Source organism: Manis pentadactyla, chromosome 8 (genome assembly GCF_030020395.1).
Source record: "Manis pentadactyla isolate mManPen7 chromosome 8, mManPen7.hap1, whole genome shotgun sequence".
NCBI classification, from domain to species: domain Eukaryota; kingdom Metazoa; phylum Chordata; class Mammalia; order Pholidota; family Manidae; genus Manis; species Manis pentadactyla.
This window is the reverse complement of record NC_080026.1, coordinates 74,584,370-74,605,711: the sequence shown is the minus strand read 5'-3', so window position 1 is coordinate 74,605,711 and position 21,342 is coordinate 74,584,370. Positions and strand designations below refer to the sequence as shown.

Genomic DNA, 21,342 nt, shown 5'->3' with positions numbered 1-21,342 from the left:
CCCTTTGGTACCTGTTAGTCCATTCTTGAGATCTGTGATTCTGCTGCTGTTTTGTTCCTTCAGTTTTTCCTTTGTTCTTATACTCCACAGATAAGTAAAATCATTTGGTATTTCTCTTTCTCCGCTTGGCTTGTTTCACTGAGCATAATACCCTCCAGCTCCATCCATGTTGCTGCAAATGGTTGGATTTGCCCTTTTCTTATGGCTGAGTAGTATTCCATTGTGTATATGTACCACTTCTTCTCTATCCATTCATCTATCGATGGACATTTAGGTTGCTTCCAATTCTTGGCTATTGTAAATAGTGCTGCGATAAACATAGGGGTGCACTGATCTTTCTCATACTTGATTGCTGCATTCTTAGGGTAAATTCCTAGGAGTGCAATTCCTGGGTCAAATGGTAGGTCTATTTTTAACATTTTGATGTACCTCCATACTGCTTTCCACAATGGTTGAACTAACTTACATTCCCACCAGCAGTGTAGGAGGGTTCCCCTTTCTCCACAGCCTCGCCAACATTTGTTGTTGTTTGTCTTTTGGATGGCAGCCATCCTTACTGGTGTGAGGTGATACCTCATTGTAGTTTTAATTTGCATTTCTCTGATAATTAGCGATGTGGAGCATCTTTTCATGTGTCTGTTGGCCATCTGTATTTCTTTTTTGGAGAACCGTCTGTTCAGTTCCTCTGCCCATTTTTTAATTGGGTTATTTGTTTTTTGTTTGTTGAGGTGTGTGAGCTCTTTATATATTCTGGACGTCAAGCCTTTATCGGATGTGTCATTTTCAAATATATTCTCCCATACTGTAGGGATCCTTTTTGTTCTATTGATGGTGTCTTTTGCTGTACAGAAGCTTTTCAGCTTAATATAGTCCCACTTACTCATTTTTGCTGTTGTTTTCCTTGCCCGGGGAGATATGTTCAAGAAGAGGTCACTCATGTTTATGTCTAAGAGGTTTTTGCCTATGTTTTCTTCCAAGAGTTTAATGGTTTCATGACTTATATTCAGGTCTTTGATCCATTTTGAATTTACTTTTGTATATGGGGTTACACAATGTTCCAGTTTCATTCTCCTACATGTAGCTGTCCAGTTTTGCCAGCACCACCTGTTGAAGAGACTGTCATTTCGCCATTGTATGTCCATGGCTCCTTTATCAAATATTAATTGACCATATATGTCTGGGTTAATGTCTGGATTCTCTAGTCTGTTCCATTGGTCTGTGGCTCTGCTCTTGTGCCAGTACCAAATTGTCTTGATTACTATGGCTTTACAGTAGAGCTTAAAGTTGGGGAGTGAGATACCCCCTACTTTATTCTTCTTTCTCAGGATTGCTTTGGCTATTCGGGGTCTTTGGTGTTTCCATATGAATTTTTGAATTATTTGTTCCAGTTCATTGAAGAATGTTGCTGGTAGTTTCATGGGGATTGCATCAACTCTGTATATTGCTTTGGGCAGGATGGCCATTTTGACGATATTAATTCTTCCTAGCCATGAGCATGGGATGAGTTTCTATCTGTTAGTGTCCCCTTTAATTTCTCTTAAGAGTGACTTGTAGTTTTCAGAGGATAAGTCTTTCACTTCTTTGGTTAGGTTTATTCCTAGGTATTTTATTTTTTTTGATGCAATTGTGAATGGAGTTGTTTTCCTGATTTCTGTTTCTGTCGGTTCATTGTTAGTATATAGGAAAGCCACAGATTTCTGTGTGTTGATTTTGTATCCTGCAACTTTGCTGTATTCCGATATCAGTTCTAGTAGTTTTGGGGTGGAGTCTTTAGGGTTTTTTATGTACAGTATCATGTCATCTGCAAATAGTGACAGTTTAACTTCTTCTTTACCAATCTGGATTCCTTGTATTTCTTTGTTTTGTCTGATTGCCGTGGCTAGGACCTCCAGTACTATGTTAAATAACAGTGGAGAAAGTGGGCATCCCTGTCTAGTTCCCGATCTCAGAGGAAATGCTTTCAGCTTCTCGCTGTTCAATATAATGTTGGCTGTGGGTTTATCATAGATGGCCTTTATAATGTTGTGGTACTTGCCCTCTATTCCCATTTTGCTGAGAGTTTTTATCATGAATGGATGTTGAACTTTGTCAAATGCTTTTTCAGCATCTATGGAGATGATCATGTGGTTTTTGTCCTTCTTTTCGTTGATGTGGTGGATGATGTTGATGGACTTTCGAATGTTGTACCATCCTTGCATCCCTGGGATGAATCCCACTTGGTCATGGTGTATGAACCTTTTGATGTATTTTTGAATTCGGTTTGCTAATATTTTGTTGAGTATTTTTGCATCTATGTTCATCAGAGATATTGGTCTGCAGTTTTCTTTTTTGGTGGGGTCTTTGCCTGGTTTTGGTATTAGGGTGATGTTAGCTTCATAGAATGAGTTTGGGAATATCCCCTCCTCCTCTATTTTTTGGAAAACTTTAAGGAGAATGGGTATTATGTCTTCCCTGTATGTCTGATAAAATTCTGAGGTAAATCCATCTGGCCCGGGGGTTTTGTTCTTTGGTAGTTTTTTGATTACCGCTTCAATTTCATTGCTGGTATTTGGTCTGTTTAGATTTTCTGTTTCTTTCTGGGTCAATCTTGGAAGGTTGTATTTTTCTAGGAAGTTGTCCATTTCTCCTAGGTTTCCCAGCTTGTTAGCATATAGGTTTTCATAGTATTCTCTAATAATTCTTTGTATTTCTGTGGGGTCTGTCGTGATTTTTCCTTTCTCATTTCTGATACTGTTGATTTGTGTTGACTCTCTTTTCTTTTTAATAAGTCTGGCTAGAGGCTTATCTATTTTGTTTATTTTCTCGAAGAACCAGCTCTTGGTTTCATTGATTTTTGCTATTGTTTTATTCTTCTCAATTTTATTTATTTCTTCTCTGATCTTTATTATGTCCCTCCTTCTGCTGACCTTAGGCCTCATCTGTTCTTCTTTTTCCAATTTCGATAACTTTTGTGACATTAGACCATTCATTTGGGATTGCTCTTCCTTTTTTAAATATGCTTGGATTGCTATATACTTTCCTCTTAAGACTGCTTTTGCTGTGTCCCACAGAAGTTGGGGCTTAGTGTTGTTGTTGTCATTTGTTTCCATATATCGCTGGATCTCCATTTTGATTTGGTCATTGATCCATTGATTATTAAGGAGCGTGTTGTTAATCCTCTATGTGTTTGTGAGCCTCTTTGCTTTCTTTGTACAGTTTATTTCTAGTTTTATGCCTTTGTGGTCTGAAAAGTTGGTTGGTAGGATTTCAATCTTTTGGAATTTTCTGAGGCTCTTTTTGTGGCCTAGTATGTGGTCTATTCTGGAGAATGTTCCATGTGCACTTGAGAAGAATGTATATCCTGTTGCTTTTGGATGTAGAGTTCTATAGATGTCTATTAGGTCCATCTGTTCTACTGTGTTGTTCAGTGCTTCCGTGTCCTTACTTATTTTCTGCCCAGTGGATCTATCCTTTGGGGTGAGTGGTGTGTTGAAGTCTCCTAGAATGAATGCATTGCAGTCTATATCCCCCTTTAGTTCTGTTAGTATTTGTTTCACATATGCTGGGGCTCCTGTGTTGGGTGCATATATATTTAGAATGGTTATATCCTCTTGTTTGACTGAGCCCTTTATCATTATGTAGTGTCCTTCTTTATCTCTTGTTACTTTCTTTGTTTTGAAGTCTATTTTGTCTGATATTAGTACTGCAACCCCTGCTTTCTTCTCACTGTTGTTTGCTTGAAATATGTTTTTCCATCCCTTGACTTTTAGTCTGTACATGTCTTTGGGTTTGAGGTGAGTTTCTTGTAAGCAGCATGTAGATGGGTCTTGCTTTTTTATCCGTTCTATTACTCTGTGTCTTTTGATTGGTGCATTCATCCCATTAACATTTAGGGTGGCTATTGAAGGATATGTACTTATTGCCATTGCAGGCTTTAAATACGTGGTTACCAAAGGTTCAAGGTTAGCCTCTTTAGTATCTTACTGCCTAACTTAGCTCGCTTATTGAGCTGTTATATACCCTGTTTGGAGATTCTTTTCTTTTCTCCCTTCTTGTTCCTCCTCCTCGATTCTTCATATGTTGGGTGTTTTGTGCTGTGCTCTTTCTAGGAGTGCTCCCATCTAGAGCAGTCCCTGTAAGATGTTCTGTAGAGGTGGTTTGTGGAAAGCAAATTCCCTCAGTTTTTGTTTGTCTGGAAATTGTTTAATCCCACCGTCATATTTGAATGATAGTCGTGCTGGATACAGTATCCTTGGTTCAAGGCCCTTCTGTTTCATTGTATTAAATATATCATGCCATTCTTTTCTGGCCTGTAGGGTTTCTGTTGAGAAATCTGATGTTAGCCTGATGGGTTTCCCTTTATAGGTGACCTTTTTCTCTCTAGCTGCCTTTAAAACTCTTTCCTTGTCCTTGATCTTTGCCATTTTAATTATTATGTGTCTTGGTGTTGTACTTCTTGGATCCTTTCTTTGGGAGTTCTGTGTATTTCTGTGGTCTGTTCAATTATTTCCTCCCCCAGTTTGGGGAAGTTTTCAGCAATTATTTCTTCTAAGATACTTTCCATCTCTTTTCCTCTCTCTTCTTCTTCTGGGACCCCTATAATATGGATATTGTTCCTTTTGGATTGGTCACACAGTTCTCTTAATATTGTTTCATTCCTGGAGATCCTTTTGTCTCTCTCTATGTCAGCTTCTATGCGTTCCTGTTTTCTGATTTCAATTCCATCAATGGCCTCTTGCATTCTATCCATTCTGCTTATAAACCCTTCCAGAGTTTGTTTCATTTCTGTGATCTCCTTTCTGGCATCTGTGATCTCCCTCCAGACTTCATCCCATTTCTCTTGAGTATTTCTCTGCATCTCTGTCAGCATGTTTATGATTCTTATTTTGAATTCTTTGTCAGGAAGACTGGTTAGGTCTGTCTCCTTCTCTGGTGTTGTCTCTGTGATCTTTGTCTGCCTGTAGCTTTGCCTTTTCATGGTGATAGGAATAGTTTGCAGAGCTGGGACGAGTGACGGCTGGAAGGACTTCCTTTCTTGTTGGTTTGTGGCCCTCCTCTCCTGGGAGAACAGCGACCTCTAGTGGCTTGTGCTGCGCAGCTGTGCGCAGACAGGGTTTCTGCTTCCTGCCCGGCTGCTATGGAGTTTATCTCCGCTGTTGCTGTGGGCGTGGCCTGGCTCGGGCAGCTGCTCCAAAGTGGTGGAGTCGCGTTGGAGGGGGAGCGGCTGGGAAGCTGTTTATCTCTGTAAGGGGCCTCCCTGCTCCCTGCAGCCCAGGGGTTAGGGTGCCCAGAGGTCCCGGATTCCCTACCTCTGGATTAAGTGTCCCACCCTGCCCCTTTAAGACTTCCAAAAAGCACCCGCCAACACAAAACAAGGACCACCAAAAGAAAAAGAAAAAAAATTTTGAATTAAAAAAAAAAAAAAAAAGGTGGTCGCTCGTTTTTCTTTATTCTCCGGTGCCAGCCTCAGGCCTCTGCTCACTGGTCTTGCTGCCCTGTTTCCCTAGTATTGGGGTCCCTATCCCTTTAAGACTTCCAAAAAGCGCTCGCCAAAACAAAACAGCAAAAAAGCAAAAAAAAAAAAGTAAAATGGTCGCGCGCTTTTCTTATGTCCTGCAACACCCGGCCTCCAGTGCCCGCTCACTGTTCTTGCTGCCCTGTTTTCCTAGTATTGAGGGCCCTGCACTCTGGCCCGGATGGCTGGGGCTGGGTGTTCGGCAGCCCTGTGCTCCGTCTCCCTCCCGCTCTGTCTATTCTTCTCCCGCCGGGAGCTGGGGGGAGGGGCGCTCGGCTCCAGCCAGGCCTGGGCTTGTATCTTACCCCCTTCGCGATGCGCTGGGTTCTCTCAGGTGCGGATGTGGTCTGGATATTGTCCTGTGTCCTCTGATCTTAATTCTAGGAAGGGTTGTCTTTGTTATATTTTCATAGATATATGTGGTTTTGGGAGGAGATTTCCGCTGCTCTACTCACGCTGCCATCTTCCCCAGTCTACTTTCTTATTTATACCGGGCAGGTGATACTGGCTGAAGGTGACAATTAATTGATAGTAATTACATAAACAATGTTACTTATTAATAAGTGATATAAGGGCAGTGAGAGAGGATGCTATGTTAAAGAGTGACTTGTGTTGGGCAGGGTATACATTACACAGGGTGGTGAAGGAAGATCTCTTTGAAGCCAAAATAATTAAGCCCAGAAATTAATGATGAGAAGCTATCCACCAGAAGGTGTCAAGAAAGGCCATTCCAGATAGTGGAAATACTTCATGCTAAGTCCTTGAGGCAAGGTACACAAGAATAAGGAGTAAAAGAGATAGGGTAGGAAACTGAGGGGGCATTGAAATGTAGGCAGGGGCAGATAACACTGAAACTCACAGGTCACTGAAGGGATTTTGGTCTGAATGCACTGACTGAAAGGATTTTAAGCAGGGCTATCACACCTGATTAACATTACTTAAAAAGATTTCTCCACTCACTATGTGACGACAGACTTGAAGGAACAATCAATAATCTAGGTAGAGAAGATGATGGTTTGGACAGAATGCCCAGGTGTAGAGAGAGAAAACTGAATACACGAGGACATGTTCAGATAGAATGGGTTCCATGTATTGAGGGGAAAGAAAAGGAATCAAGGATGACTCCATGGTTTTGGTTTAAAGAACCAGGCAGATGATGCCTTGAAGAGATGGGGACAAGAGAAGGAGAAAGGTTAAACAGGAGAATTCAGGATTGAAGTGGTAAATATTTCTTTGAAGTATTATTTGGTTCCATAGATAGAGAACTGAACTCAGAAGAGTTAATATATGTGCCTGAATTCACAAATTTGAGCTGGAATTTGAATGAACTCTTGATTTTAAAGCCCATGGATTTTTTACCTTATTCTTCTGGCCCTTCTTGTACTCATTTCAGAAAGAATAAAAACCTGAATTTTCAAATACTTAAATGACAGAATGGGTGGTATCATCTTTCTGTGTATTCCCCTATAAAGAAACATAACCTTATCTGTAAAATATTTTACATATGGCAATTGGATATGCCACTATGTAAAGTGAAGAGCAACTATATCTTCAACTGAACATAAATCTTGTCAACTACATTATTATAGGTTGAAATGGGTTCAAAACATCAAAAAGGAAAAATAATAAGTGTAATCCTAATTACCCTTATGCAAATAATCTCAAAACTAAATGGGAAAGTATTCAGGTTTGTAATATTGTGAATTCAGAATGCTAGGATCCCAGGCCATTCCCAGCAAATTACCCATGAGGGCTTCTTTGTTTTATGGCTCACTCATATTTATAAGCAGCTGGTTTCCACCGCAGAGGTCACAGGCAAGCTGTCTCTAGAGCATTTACAGCAAAAGGGAGTGTGAAATACATTTTCTCAGAGAAAAGGATGTATAGAATAGTGTTGCCAGCTAACTTACTTTTCAGTTGCCTTAATTTAAGAACTTAACTGAACACTTAGCCTCTACTTAATCTCTAAATTTTACAGTATTGTTTCTAGGAAAATAGAAGTCCCAAATTCTGAACACCATGATTGTGCAGGCCATTTCAAAGATAGAACTGGCTTGTTCTTTTGAAATATGTACTTACTCCTTCACTGCAGTGGTTTAAGATGAACAAGGGTGAATATGCAATATTAAAGGAGACTCTGCCTTATATGTTAAGCAGGTGACAGTTTAATCATTTCACACTATAATGTGCATTTCTTTAAACTCAGAAATTAAAAAAAGCTAAAGACACAAATCTTTCTGTTAATAGTGAATGAATTTAAAAAGAGCATAGTTCTAAGACATACAAAAAATATAATTTTCTTATGTTTAAGGGGGAATATTGAGCCCCTAAAATTAATCTGTTCTTTTTTCTAATGAAGGAAAAAAACCTATTTAAATATATTTTATTTGTCATAAAATGCCATAAAAATGGCATTTTCAAGGAAGAGTGGCATAAAATTTACTACTTAAAAAATCATCAATAAAAAAGAATAAAATTTGTTTTTTAAGTTTAGAAACATGCAAGTTAAAAGTATAAGAGAAATTATAAGCAAAATTTGAGGTTGTATAAAGATAGAGGGTTGGAGAGAATATCTTAAAAATAGAAAATGACAAGGACAAATGATTATCATGATCTCCAGAAAGAACCTTAAATATGAATTAAAACCTAAAAACAGTAGAGTTTCTGAAGCCAATGATCACATTTTAAAATTCAATTTATTACCTTGGCAAGACTGTAGGGTAAAAAAAGTAGAAAAGGCAATTTTTGTAAGGATTAACAATTACCAATAATCTAATTGAACTATGCTTGGATTTATCTATTAGGATCTATCATAAAATTTGATAGAAACATCTAGGAAACAGAATAGGAATAAAAGGCATTATGTTAATGTTTTAACACATTTCTAGAAGGAGGGATTCAATAGACTATAACTTAAAAGCTTCTGGACTGTTATTATATCTTGAAAATGTACGTAATAGAAGAATCCTAAGAAACAATAAATGTGCCCACTTCATTGTGGCCTAGCAATCACAGAAAACAATATCCAAATGACTTAGCATCTCTATTAACAAATCAAAGTAGAAAAATCTAGATGTCAATTGAATATATTTAAAGATATTTCAAAATCAGGGAAAATACACAGGATTGGAACTAAGCAACTAACCAAAGACAAAAAGTACATTAGACAAATGCAAACAACACTGGAGACATAAGTAATCAAAATCAAATGAAACTCCAAGATGTCAGGTTTTATATATTTTTGTAAGTAAGATGGTATAATTTGCCAAATGTTGTCTTTCATAAAGCCTGACAGACTCATAAAATCAATTTGTAAGTGGTGAGAGAGATAGAAATGGAAAAATTCAAAACTACTTCTATGTCCTCTACCATGATGATATTTCAATTATATGCCTATTCCCTTTTCCCTGACAGCATTTCAGTAGGAAAATCACACTTAAGGTTTCCATTAACACACATGCACATACACATAATATACACATAACTGCAGGAAGACCAAGTAAAATCAGCACTATTTAAGAAGAGTAAAATAATATGGTTGATTTGAAAGTTTGCATGTCTATACATTTATGTCTTAACTAGAAAGACTAGCAAGGTATAGCTTTTTACAGTAACATTACACAGAAAAACTTTTATTTTGCTTTTTGAATCATTTATGTCTACAGATTGACTCACATGGAAGAAAGAGTATAATGCTAACACATTTAGAATTTTCATTTTTGGGAAACAATCTATCAAATATAGGAAACCATTTATGTTTTATTACATATATTTACATATATCTCATATATACATAAAATCTTCCAGAAAGTTTTGTGATAAAAAAAATTACAAAAATTTTCCAGTAATATAAAACCACATAGTCCTATAACATTTTAATGCCATCTCAGAACATTTAAGAGATTATCTTAATTTTTTTGGAGCAAAGTTTATAGTATTCAAGTATGATATTTCTATTTTTTTAAAAAGGCATTAGATTTTAAAGGGAGCAATATAAGTGAAAAAGAAAGAAATTATAAATTTGCTAATATCATAAGATTCTAAAAGTTCAAGTAAACTCATTCTGATGATGAAGCTACTTAAAAATATGAATTTATCAATTCCTTAAACAGATGCAAATGACAATAAACATGAAAGTAACCCTAACATCAACAATAATTGGTCAAGTTAAAAAAAATATTGATATAACCTAATTTTGAAAAGGACATTTAGGAACAGGGTGCTGTACTTTTTTTCTCCCATAGGACCAACTTTTTTTTTTTTTTTTCAAGGACAAACTTTTAGAAGTAAAATGAATGAAGCCACCTGAGATCAAGATACAAAGACAGAAATTCAATGTAGAAAAGAAGACCTTGCAGGGAAACAGTTGATGTGAAACACCAGAAGCATTTCAGAGACACACCAGAAGCTCACATTGTAAACGACTGAGTTGCTATTTATTATCCCCATAACTTCAGGGTTTCATTTTGCTCAGCCTGAGATCTCACTCAGTTTAAAACTGCCTGTGATCCACTGGATCTAGACAAGTTTTCTGTTCAATGCACCCTTCCTTACCTCAGTTACGGACGGCTAGTTCTTCACCAACACCCTCTTCCTCCTCGAAGTTATCCCAGCCCAGTTTGGACTTCTCTAGGGTGATCATCTTCTACTTTTTGGCTTCAATTTTCCCCAGAAGGCTGCTCATGACACTTGGTCTTTTTACCCCAGACCCTGCAGGAAGTGATGGCAGAGCTGATGGACATGCCTGTGGTTTTACTTTCTCATCTTGCTTGAAGAAAGATTTGGCTTCTTAAATGTGGCAACCACTTCCTAACTCACCCTGACTTTTTCACCAGCAAAATCAAACACCTTGGTGATTTTTTTAACTCTTCCTGTTTCTTTAGATTTCTCTAGCTCTTTTGCTTTTAACAACAATTTACTTGAACTTGTCTCTTCAGCCTCCTCTCCTCTTTTAACTTGTGTATTCAGGGGCACTTTTAATTTTGGCCCTCCGTCGCTGAGGAAGATGGCCCACAGTTCATCCTCCTCCTCCTCCCTTACAGCCTCCGACCCGATGCCTTCTTCCTGCCCTGCAGCTTCATCTTCCTGCTCATTGCTGCTTCCTCCAGACCCCTCATCGGCATTCTCCTCCTCTTTTTACGAGAAGTCACCTTGTTTTCTCCTCCTGGCTGCAGTGCCTTGAGCCTTTCATTTTTCCCCTTGGTTTTCTGTCTGCTCTTCATCTTCCTTCACTAACTCATTTGCTTCATCTCTGTACTCTCCGTCTAAGAGCACAAAGTCCTCATCCTCCTCCAGGGTGAAGTCTTCAGAGTCGTATTCCTCCACGTTGCTCCCTGGCGAACATGGCCAAGTCCCAGGACCAGAGCAGCTGCCCCCAAAAGGCAAAGCTCTAGGGAGAGGCCATAGAGCTGCCGGTGCTGCCCGTTTCTATCATGGGTGGGAGGTAAATTTGCTCAACCTTTCTGTTTGATTGCTTAGAAAGATGTAAGAAAATAGAAAACATATATACTCTGCTCCATTAGTCCTCCTATTGGGACCTACCCTAAAAAAACCAATCTTATCAATATATAAAGGGATATGGAAAAGGATATCTAGAGAATTAGTGTCTGTCTATAAAATAGATTGTAACACATGTTGATCAGTAGGACCCTGCTATTCTAAAGCATAGAATGTAATATTATACAGCCCTTAAAATTCTGTACATCTATCCTTTTTTATATAGTAAGAAGCCTGTGACACATTGTAGAACAAGAGGTGGTTTACATAATGACCTATAAAAATCTCATTTATATGAAATTTTGTGGCAATATACATGTACATGTGTATAAATATTCATAATGTCTTGAAGGATGTTGACAGGGAATTGTGAATTTGGGCTGAATTTATAAAAAATAGTGGTTGATAATTATAGTTTCTGAAGTCATAGTGCCCAGGTTCAAATTTTAACTTCACTACTTGCAGAGGGTTTGACTATGGGCAAGTTACTTCATCTCTTGAAGCCATCGTTTCCTTATCTATACCATGGAAAAACACTACTTACCTCATGATGTAAAGTGGTAATCAAATACCTGGCACATAGTAATACTTAATATTAATTATGTTTATATTCTTCTTTCTATTATTTGTATTATAACAATGGACATCTGCTATTTTTATATAATCTACCTTTAATATTTTTACTTACATACCTTTTGAATAAAAAAATCACACATTTGCATAATTATCCTTTTGAAATTGCAACATATTTTTAAAATTATTCTTATGACTAGTGTTAGTATATCAGAATTAATATATTATTAGTCTCTGAAATGGCTCCATTCTTGAAGTTGTACAGCTCCTTAGGAGCTGAAGAACACTCATGGGCTGAGAAGAATTATGAGGCCTTGCATGGGCTCAGATAGGAGGAGAGAAGAGTTAACACGTGTTTAAATGGGCTTTTTGATTATAACCCAATATAATATCTATATATTCACCTTACCCACATTTTCCTGATATCCAATGACAAATGCAACTAATCACAATGAGATATGTACATCAATAGAAAAAGATGAGTCAAGTCTTCCCATTGACCAAATTGAAGTTAAACCACCCAAGGCCAAATATGAAACTTTTATCTGTGGTATTTTGGAAAGAATTTCTCAATCCAAGAACTGATTCCTATGGTAGAGATTTCAGTGATTGTAGCCAGCTGTTGGGTAATTAAAAAACGATAACAAAACATTAGCAAAGCCATGGAGCACACCATGAATTGCATTTTCTGCCCTCATGTAGTGTTGGTCTTATTCGGGTCTTATGTTTGAGTACTACTTTCTGGAGAGATCTAACCAACAGGCTAACTTCGGATTGAATGAGAATAAATTAATATGTGGAAGGAAGGCCAGGGGAAGCACTTTAATCTTAAATTGTGATCTCTTTTGTCATTTCGAAGAAAAGCAAAAATCTTTATTGGTATCACAGTTATTGGACACACCACAGAAGTTCAGTCAACGTGAATTTTCATAACTTCTGGAACTCAGTTTCTTAGTACTACATGAGACAATGTCCACAGTTCTCCTTTGGGGATCCAAAGCTCTCACTCTTAGCCATGAATGGCAGGAAATTTAATAAGCCACCAGCTCTTCTTTTTCTTTTATTGGAGTATAGTTGATATATATTGGTTTCAAATGTACAACATAGTGATTCAACAGTTATATACATTATTAAGTGCTCACCCCAACTAGTGTAGTTACTATCAGTCAACATAGAAAGGTGTTACAGAACTTATGACTATATTCTTTATGTTGTACCTTCATCCTCATGACTATTTTATATTATGATTGAGATTTCAGGCCTCTTCATCCTCTTCACCTATTTCTCCCAACCCAGTTTAACCCTTTCCCCATGGTAACCACCAGTCACTTCTGAGTCTATTTACAAGCCACCAGCTTTTAAAAGAAAGCACCAAGACAGAACACAACACAAATACAACACAACCTACTCCTCTAAATGATCACATCATCTAATGGTCATCAAGAGATCAGAGGAAGAGTATGACAGTTAATTGTCCCTCCTGCCCTCACCATTTATTCTGCCAGTAATGTCTATCCCTGTAGCACTAGTATTCACTCTTTTGTCACCCAAATATAGACAAGTATAGGCAAGAGGTACTTTCATTTTCAACCTATATCCTCCCACAACACCCACAACACCATGTATACAAAATGGGCCTCAAATTCACTGAAAAAGCTATGAAGCCTGTTTTGCATACTTCTGTATTATCAGCAGTGTTCCAGGCACCATCTACAGAAGTCTAACATACAAAGAAATTGAGGCTAGGAGAGATTAATTACCTTGGACAAGATGACAACTACTTAACAATAAAGCTGAGGAAAGATGTAAAGAGTCTAAAGCCCTAAAGGGAAGAAGTCTAAAGGCTCTAAATCTCAACACATAGAATATCAGAATGTTGAATGTTACCATTGTTGCTTTTATTTAGACATACTACATGGTTTGTTTCCCCCTCATAACTCCCTTTCCATAGCAGTAGCGATGTAAAAGCATTGCTGGCCACATTTCAACTTTCAAAATACCAACCAAAAAAGGCCACAGTAATCATGTACCATCCCACTGGGAATTTTGAAATTTCCAAGTTAAAACATCCAAACTTACTTAAATGGGTCATATTTACAGTTAAATCTCCTTTCTGTTTTCTTCAATGATAAAAACAAAACAAAACACTCTTTCACTAAGATGAAGATGTAAATTACACTGCTATCCCAAGGCATTAGATATAGAAGCCCTACAAATAAATCAAAGACGTATGTATTCAATAAACATTTGGCATTATCTTCAGAAATGAATCAAGATGCTTTCTCTTCAAATTTTTTAAATTGAAAAGTGTTTTTGAATTATTGGGGTCAGAACTGACCAAAAGTAAAGTTGCCCTTCTTGTGAAAGCATTTAAAGACTTACATTTGTAGGTGTGTGAGTGCACACTCCATTGCCTTAATCACAATAAGCTGCTAGGGGCTTCTTGTGTTTTGCTATTCAACAGAAAGGAAATCTCAAATGCTAGAGAATGATTGACACCCTAGTCTAATGCTAATCCAATGCCAGTAGTAACTGTCAAGGCACTTACACAGAAACAATTTCTATCTGCTTTAAAACTGACATGGGTACTCATTTTGATTCAATGTTCATTGAGCATAAACAGAAAAGCTTTTACCTGGTTCAATGTGTACAGTATTTCTGCCCACTGACAAAAGTACCTAACACTTCCTAGCAAGATGGAATTAGATTTTGTGGGCTGAAGCTTATACAATTTTGGGGATGCTCTTTAAGTGAAAGAATACAAAATTACAAGTCCAAAATTAGACACTAGATTTTGGAAGTGCCTGTGCATGTGCAGTTTGAGTTTTATTAGCTTGGTGGAAAAATTGGCTTGTCTCCAGCAAAAGATTCTCATTGTGTCTTACTTTCACTGATGAAAAACATGCACCTGATTTGTTTATAAAAGAATCCTCTTTACAATTATTTTATGGGAGAATTATAATGAATCTAAGTAGACCAATTTTAAGCCAATCAAGAGGGCAATTTACATATTATCCAGAGTTCAATAATGGCAATCTACTTTTAGCGATTAAATACAAATATTTATTAATTTTCATTTGTCCTATACTCATCGTTCTAAAGCATGCATTCAGAATTCAGAGCAATATACCTAAATTTACAGGGTTGTGAAGGATGTATTTGTATTTGCTGGGTAAGGCAAAAAATGTGAAGGATGGCTCAGGCTCTGTTTATCAGTTTTTGCAGTTGTTTGTTAATCTGGGTGCAACACAGGTGAACAGATGTACAGTTGACTCATTTAATCATTAAATTAAAGAAAGATTTTAGGGCTCTTTCTAAATAGTATGAGACTAGAGTAATATCCCTCAATACCTAGTAGATATTTTAGGAAAAATCAGGGTTCTACAATTTTGGGAAATGAGACATTTATCTGCATTGTTCAAGTCTCACTTTTGTCTAAAGATTCTCAAGTCATGCAAAGATGTATTATAGAGTAATATCCTCAGTTTTTCTATTATACTTGTTGCTTGCATAGACAGTTTAGAATGTCTCTTTCCCCTCAATTAGAAGAGAAAGAACGAGAGAAGAGAAACAGCATGTTGCAATAGAAAAACACTGGGATAGGATTAGAAAAATTAAAATCTGGTCCAGTGGTTCTCAAGCTATAGCATGCATGAGAATCAACTGGAGGGCTTGTTGAAACAGATTTCTGGGCCCAATCCCTAGAATTTCAGTAGTTCCAGGGTGTAAGCTCTAAGAACATGCATCTCTGCTGTGTTCCTAGATGATACGGATGTTGCAGGAACCTGACTTTGAGAATCACTTATGTAGTTCATTGTGTGGCTCCATTTTCTCATTTGAAAGTGGGGATGTGAACCTGGATGATGTCTAAGGCACCTTTCAGCATTTCATTCTGTAATTCCCTGATTCCAACACACCGCCTCAACCTAGACCCAGAAATCCCATTCTTTCATGCTTACTATTTCCCCAGTGCACTCTGTAAAATATGGAAAGCTGTTTTGTTTTAAACTATGATTTCCTTTTGTTACTGTATAAGAAGGATCCTTAAAGCACTCTAATACATTTTACTAATGATTGAAAGACTCAATATAAATGCAAAATATCACAAAGCTCAGTATATGACTGGCATAATGATTTCTGACAGATAGCTCAGATTTTAAGATTGGAAGGATTGTTAGGACACATTAAAAGGAACAGGCTTTATTCAGAAATTTACAGAAGCAAAAATGGAAACCTTCAATATAGTAAATTGCTTTTTGAAAAAAAATTAAATTTTGTGTGTTCAAATGTGTCAATCCAAAACTGTTTTATACTGCTTTCTCTTTTGCTAAAAAAACAATGCATATTAAACTTTGATGTTGTCTCTCTCTCTCTCTCTCCCTCTACTTTCTCCCCCTCCCCTGCAGTATTTCTTGTGCCTTCTGGTGAGCAGATATGAAGTGTTACGCCTATAGTCTCCTCAAGGCTTCCCATCTGTGCCAAGCTGATTTGCACATCTCTCTAAATATGAAAACTCTATAGCAACATATATCATACATCACCTGATTAGATAAAGTACCAGTGGAAGTTTAAGATTTGAATAGAAAATAAAAAATGTTCACCCACTATAAATTACAATCTATAATTTCAACCATGCTTGTCCATAAAAAGCATTTTATATTCCATAAGTGTAAAAACAAACCTCCCATATCAATATTCATGAGTCCCAAATGTCTACTTGCCTACATCTAAGAGACTTCAGGAAAGTAGTCTTCTATTTCTCTTAATGTAGACTGTCCCTTCCTCATATGAGGTGTGCCCCCTTCCTTTCTCTTAGGCTCCTTTAATATAACACCAGTATCACTTTATGTTACATATACCTTCACCAATGGCATCTAATTAAATTCTAGAAGAGTCCAGTGAATAGTCAGGACAAATATTATTCCTATTTAATTGATGGAAAAATCTTAATTTTGAGACATTCATACACTTTATAAATATAGGATATCTTTGTCTAAGAATTATGTTTTCTATAAACTTTATAGTTTCTCAAAAATGAGACTAAGGATGATAATGATTTTTATAAAAATTATAAATATCAGCTAATATTGAGGATTATTACATAGCAGGCACATACATTCTAACATTCATAACAACCTTAATTATTTAGGGGATTACTTATTTCCTTTTTACAGGTGAGCAAATAAGGACAGATAATTTAGCTTTCCTAAGAATACGTGCCACTAAAAGGTGAAGACACAGTCAACCTCTGGCCATGTTGTCCCAGAACTTGCACTAGGAAATATCAGTGATGTAATCTAAGTTATAAATATATTCCTGCATATATAATATCACAAGTAGAAATGTGCACTCAATTTTGTAAAGCTGAGGCATCCCAATTTGGTGGGTTCAACTTCTATGAGAAATCTACCTAACCTCAAAACCAGGGACTGTGGGATGACTAGTGTAAAAGATGATGAAGGAGGATGACTTTAAAAAGAAGTGATCTACTTTCTTTTCTCTGGCTCCATTCTGATGCCCCATATATCTATTTTGAAAGGATGAGCATATTGCAGTCTACTTTCAGGGTAATCTTTTAATTTTTTTCCCAAAAAAGTCTCCTAAAATAGACACTTAAGAGAAAATTCAAGAGGTCAAAGTAACAACAGTTTAAATATGTAATCTGGCATCCACAATAATAAAATATACATACATATATATAATATGTATACACACATGCCATTATACCCCTGTGTGCTTCTTACTCTTAGAGCTTATATAGTCCAGTTTGCAACTTTATCAGGATTAGTGTCTTACTGATCACATTTTATCAGAATCAAATTCATCTATTCAAGGGAACATCAAACTCCTCTAGAAACATCAGAGTTTCAGATGAGATGTTGCCAATTAAATGATTTATAGTAAAAGTATACTGTACTAGCTAGCATTACTAGACTACGATGCAGCTGTAAGCACCTATGTGTACTTCTTTACTTAATATAACAGCCCCATTGGGGAGGAATTTATTTATTTTTTTAATATGAAAGAAACAAGTGCAGAGAAAGTGTGTGATTTGCCCCAGGCAGAACTGTCATTTTGGTAGATTTCTGAAGTTCAGACTGCTTTGTTCTGAAACCTGGACTCTCCATTTACCAGCTGAGTAACAGGCAAATGAACATACTTCTTGACCTTGATTGTCTCATCTTAAATAACATCACCTGCCTCCTGTATTGTGCTTCGGATTCAATGAGTTAGGGCATGTGAAGTATGTAAAGCACCTAGCACAGTACTCCATAGACAGTATTTTGCCAAGGACAGATATTATTATTACTATAATTTTATGGTTCACGGTCTAGCCTAGCAGAGAGAGATTATCTTTGTCACTCATATTAAATTCTCTAAAGTGGAGCATCCTTTCTTCACATTTTGTTGTCTTAGGATACTAAGACAAAATTCGTCAAGCATACTAATTTGTAAGAAGCCATTCTAGAAAGGCTAGATTTCTTCAATTCTGCCAGTGAAACAGCACTTTACTTGGGCTTTCAGCACCACTGTCTTCCAGTCTTAGCTGACAGCAAGTGGCTCTTCTCTCTCCAAATATTTGTTTAATGCCTGACATAAAATATGTATGGGTTTGAACAAGAAGTTCGGCATAAAATCAAGACTCTTCCAAGTATAAAGGTATTAGGTTCAGAACTAGCAGTTCTTAAACACTGGAAGGTCTTACCACGTTGTAACAGTTCTGAGTTACACAATTTCATTTGCCTGCAGATATGCCCCTGTAGTCTACTCAGCCTAGCTCACAACCAGGATCACTGTCTCCCTATCTGGTAGCACTACCACCTTCCCACACCTTGCTCACGTAACCCTTTACAACAATACTGGTGCCATGTCCACCTCCAAACCACCTCCAATTATTACTGGGTCACCAAAAGTTCCCAATACCAGGTAGACTAGCTTCTTGCAATCTTCATTTTCCTTGCAGTCTAAGGAGTGTAGGATAGGACAGCTGAGAAGCAAAGCTGCTGCTAAGAATGTTTATACTGCTGTGGGCATTGTTTGCTTTGTGGTGGAGGAGGGAGACACTGAAGTAAAAATCACTCACTGTACATTTTGAAGTTAATTTCTGCCATTCAGTACTTTAAAAAAGCTATTAAATATAAAGACTCCTTATGTTCTAACAGGAAAATTAGCAACTGCACAAGCTAAAGACACAGTAAAAAAAAAAATGAGACAACAGTATTACAATTGTTTCTACTGTGTTCAACATGTGACCTGTTACTCCTCAGAGGAGACAGTGAATCCTGGGATCCTCTCTCATCAAATGAAGGGATGTATTCCTTGTACATGTACACACATTTGAATCAGAAAAAGCTGCAAATAAAATAAACTGTGATCTTGTTCCACTAATTAAGATTACCCTGATTATCTCCAAGAAAAGGTGAAGATTGTTCATCAAAGGGAAGAAACGAAAATACCTAAGTCCACTTTCCAACTTGAGTGAAGAATGTTTTTTCTTTGGAGAACAAAATATGGCTCTACTTCTCAAATGAATCACATATTCTCTGTCCAGGTTAGCAGCCTGGTCATTGTTCAAGGACAGGGAGAAAGATTTCCCAACAGTGATGATGCCAACATGCCAAAGAGCAAGAAAGTAGAAAGCCTTTTGTCCATCAAACTTAGGGTCTTGTATTTGCCTGTCCTGGAAAAGCTTGAAATGAAATGCTTTAAGATACCAGTGTGTTGTTTTGTTTTTAAATCAGTTGATGGCATTTTGCACCATATCTGGCTGAATCCTGTGATGTGAAATTTTTAGCTTCTCCTTTAGGAGGAGGTACGATCCCAAGTAAGCCCCCAGGGGTATGTGGTCTCCCCTGATGCTCTGATATATAAATTTAACCCGACGATATAAGTGCTGCCTGGAAACCAGCCCTTGCTTACTCGGAAAAGTGCCCAGGAAGGCAGATGGGCTTGTATGAGGGAAGCTCCCAGTGGCCGGTGCTCAGCGGCAGACACAGCGATCCCACATGGCTCACTTTCGTATTTGTTGCTGCAGGTGTGAGCATCATGCCACAGCTTTTCTCTCCCAACACAGCCGCAGGTCTACTAAACGTCCTCATGGAAAGCAAGGAGGGAGGGATACACATGTTCAAGAGAGGAATGGACTGGCAAATCTTATTACAAATAGACAATACTTTGAAAAATTAAGTTGGATTGAATTTATAAAACCTTTTTTCAAGTTGCCTACAGTATTCACTCTTTTTGGTTCAATAGGATCTTCTTTCTCAACCTGAGGTATCAATTTATATCAAGAGAAGAACAATGAGTGGTCACAGAATGCCTAATCCCTAACTCCACCCCTTTGTTCAAAGAACTGCTGTTCTCTGAATGCCATCATCTTTCCTCGCCTGTCTTCAAATCCTGCTGTTGACATCTATCTTCTGATCTTACCTGTCATCATGCTCTCATTCTTACTCTGCACCAGCCAACCTGTCTTCTTGCTGTTTCTTCCTCTGAGCTTTTGATCTGTATGTTCCTTCTGCTGGCAATGTTCTTCTACCCATAGCTGGTTCTTTATAATCTAGTTCTCTGTGCAAATAAGAACTTTGCAGAGATCTCTTCACTATCTTACCTGCCCACCTCAATCTTCTCACTCTGCTACCACCAATAAAAATATTTTAAAAAATCTAAACTCAGTGTGCATATTGTCTGCTAAAATGCCAGTCCCACAGTAGCAATGAGTTGTGTGAATTTTGCCCATAGCTTTATTCCCAACATCCAGACACACACACACACACACACACACACACACTCAAACTGTTTGCTCAATGAATCCATCATTGAGCAAATGAAAAGAGGAAGGGATTTTTTGTCTGGAGTTTAGGAGATACAAGCTGAGATGGGCCCATTAATTTGCTGCTTTAAGGGTCTGTGCAATTCTCAACATCTATGAATGAGAAGCTGGGCTAGATGAGCTCTAGTTCTGTTCTACCTTTGACATTCCTTAAGTCTCATCTTTTGAAGAGAGAAATTAGTAGAAACTGCCAGTCTGCAACAATATTTCCCTCCTTGAGACTCAAAATTGTATTTTCTACTTTTGGCATGTAAGTATGTTTCCGGTTTATAGTGATAATCATCCACTGATCTTGCTCTTAATAGGTCTTATTTCTTCAAGGTGCTCTTTCAGGAAGGATTCTGTAACATTTTTTTTTAATGTCCCCCAGTGCTAGATAATATAACAAATGAGTCAAGTACCTAGTTTGAAAAAGCAATGAGAACATTCCCAAACTCAAACTTAACCTTGCCAGCTAGGTGACATCATTATCCCCCAATTTCCTAAATGTTTTATTTAGTAGAAGCTGGAGTTGGTATTCCAATCCATGTAGTCTGATTTTATAGCAGATGAATTTTTCATCAAACACAAGCAAATGTCTTCACATTTAACCAGAAATTCTGTCAGGTCTATCCCCTTCCAGTCTGAACAGTGGCTGTTTCATAAAAAAATGTGTAGGAGCAAGTGTTTTCATTTTCAAGGGTAATTTTAGAACCTGATAGAGAAAATGACTACAATTAGTTTACACACTAGAAATACTCTAGGCCAAGTTCATATCCATTTAAATGTTTAAATTTGCAGTTAATTGCACTCATCTGAACCCACTAGGATAATTCACCTTCAGGCTTCTAAATCCAAGGCCAATCATTATAGAGAGCGAAAGACCAGAGTGGCCCTTTCACACTTTCAGAACTGACTACTGTTTGGTATGTGCTTTTTCCCAGGAACACTGCCACTAGTTCTGGCT

At 37.4% G+C, this 21,342-nt stretch overlaps 1 protein-coding gene and 1 pseudogene across 2 annotated transcripts in view; both read right to left on the bottom strand.

The window, feature by feature from the left end:
* The window catches only part of PRKG1 (protein kinase cGMP-dependent 1), a 1,239,474-nt gene that overhangs the window by 649,371 nt on the left and 568,761 nt on the right, over window positions 1-21,342 (bottom strand). The window lies entirely within an intron of this gene.
* On the bottom strand, window positions 9,416-20,106 carry LOC118931505 (craniofacial development protein 1-like; annotated as a pseudogene).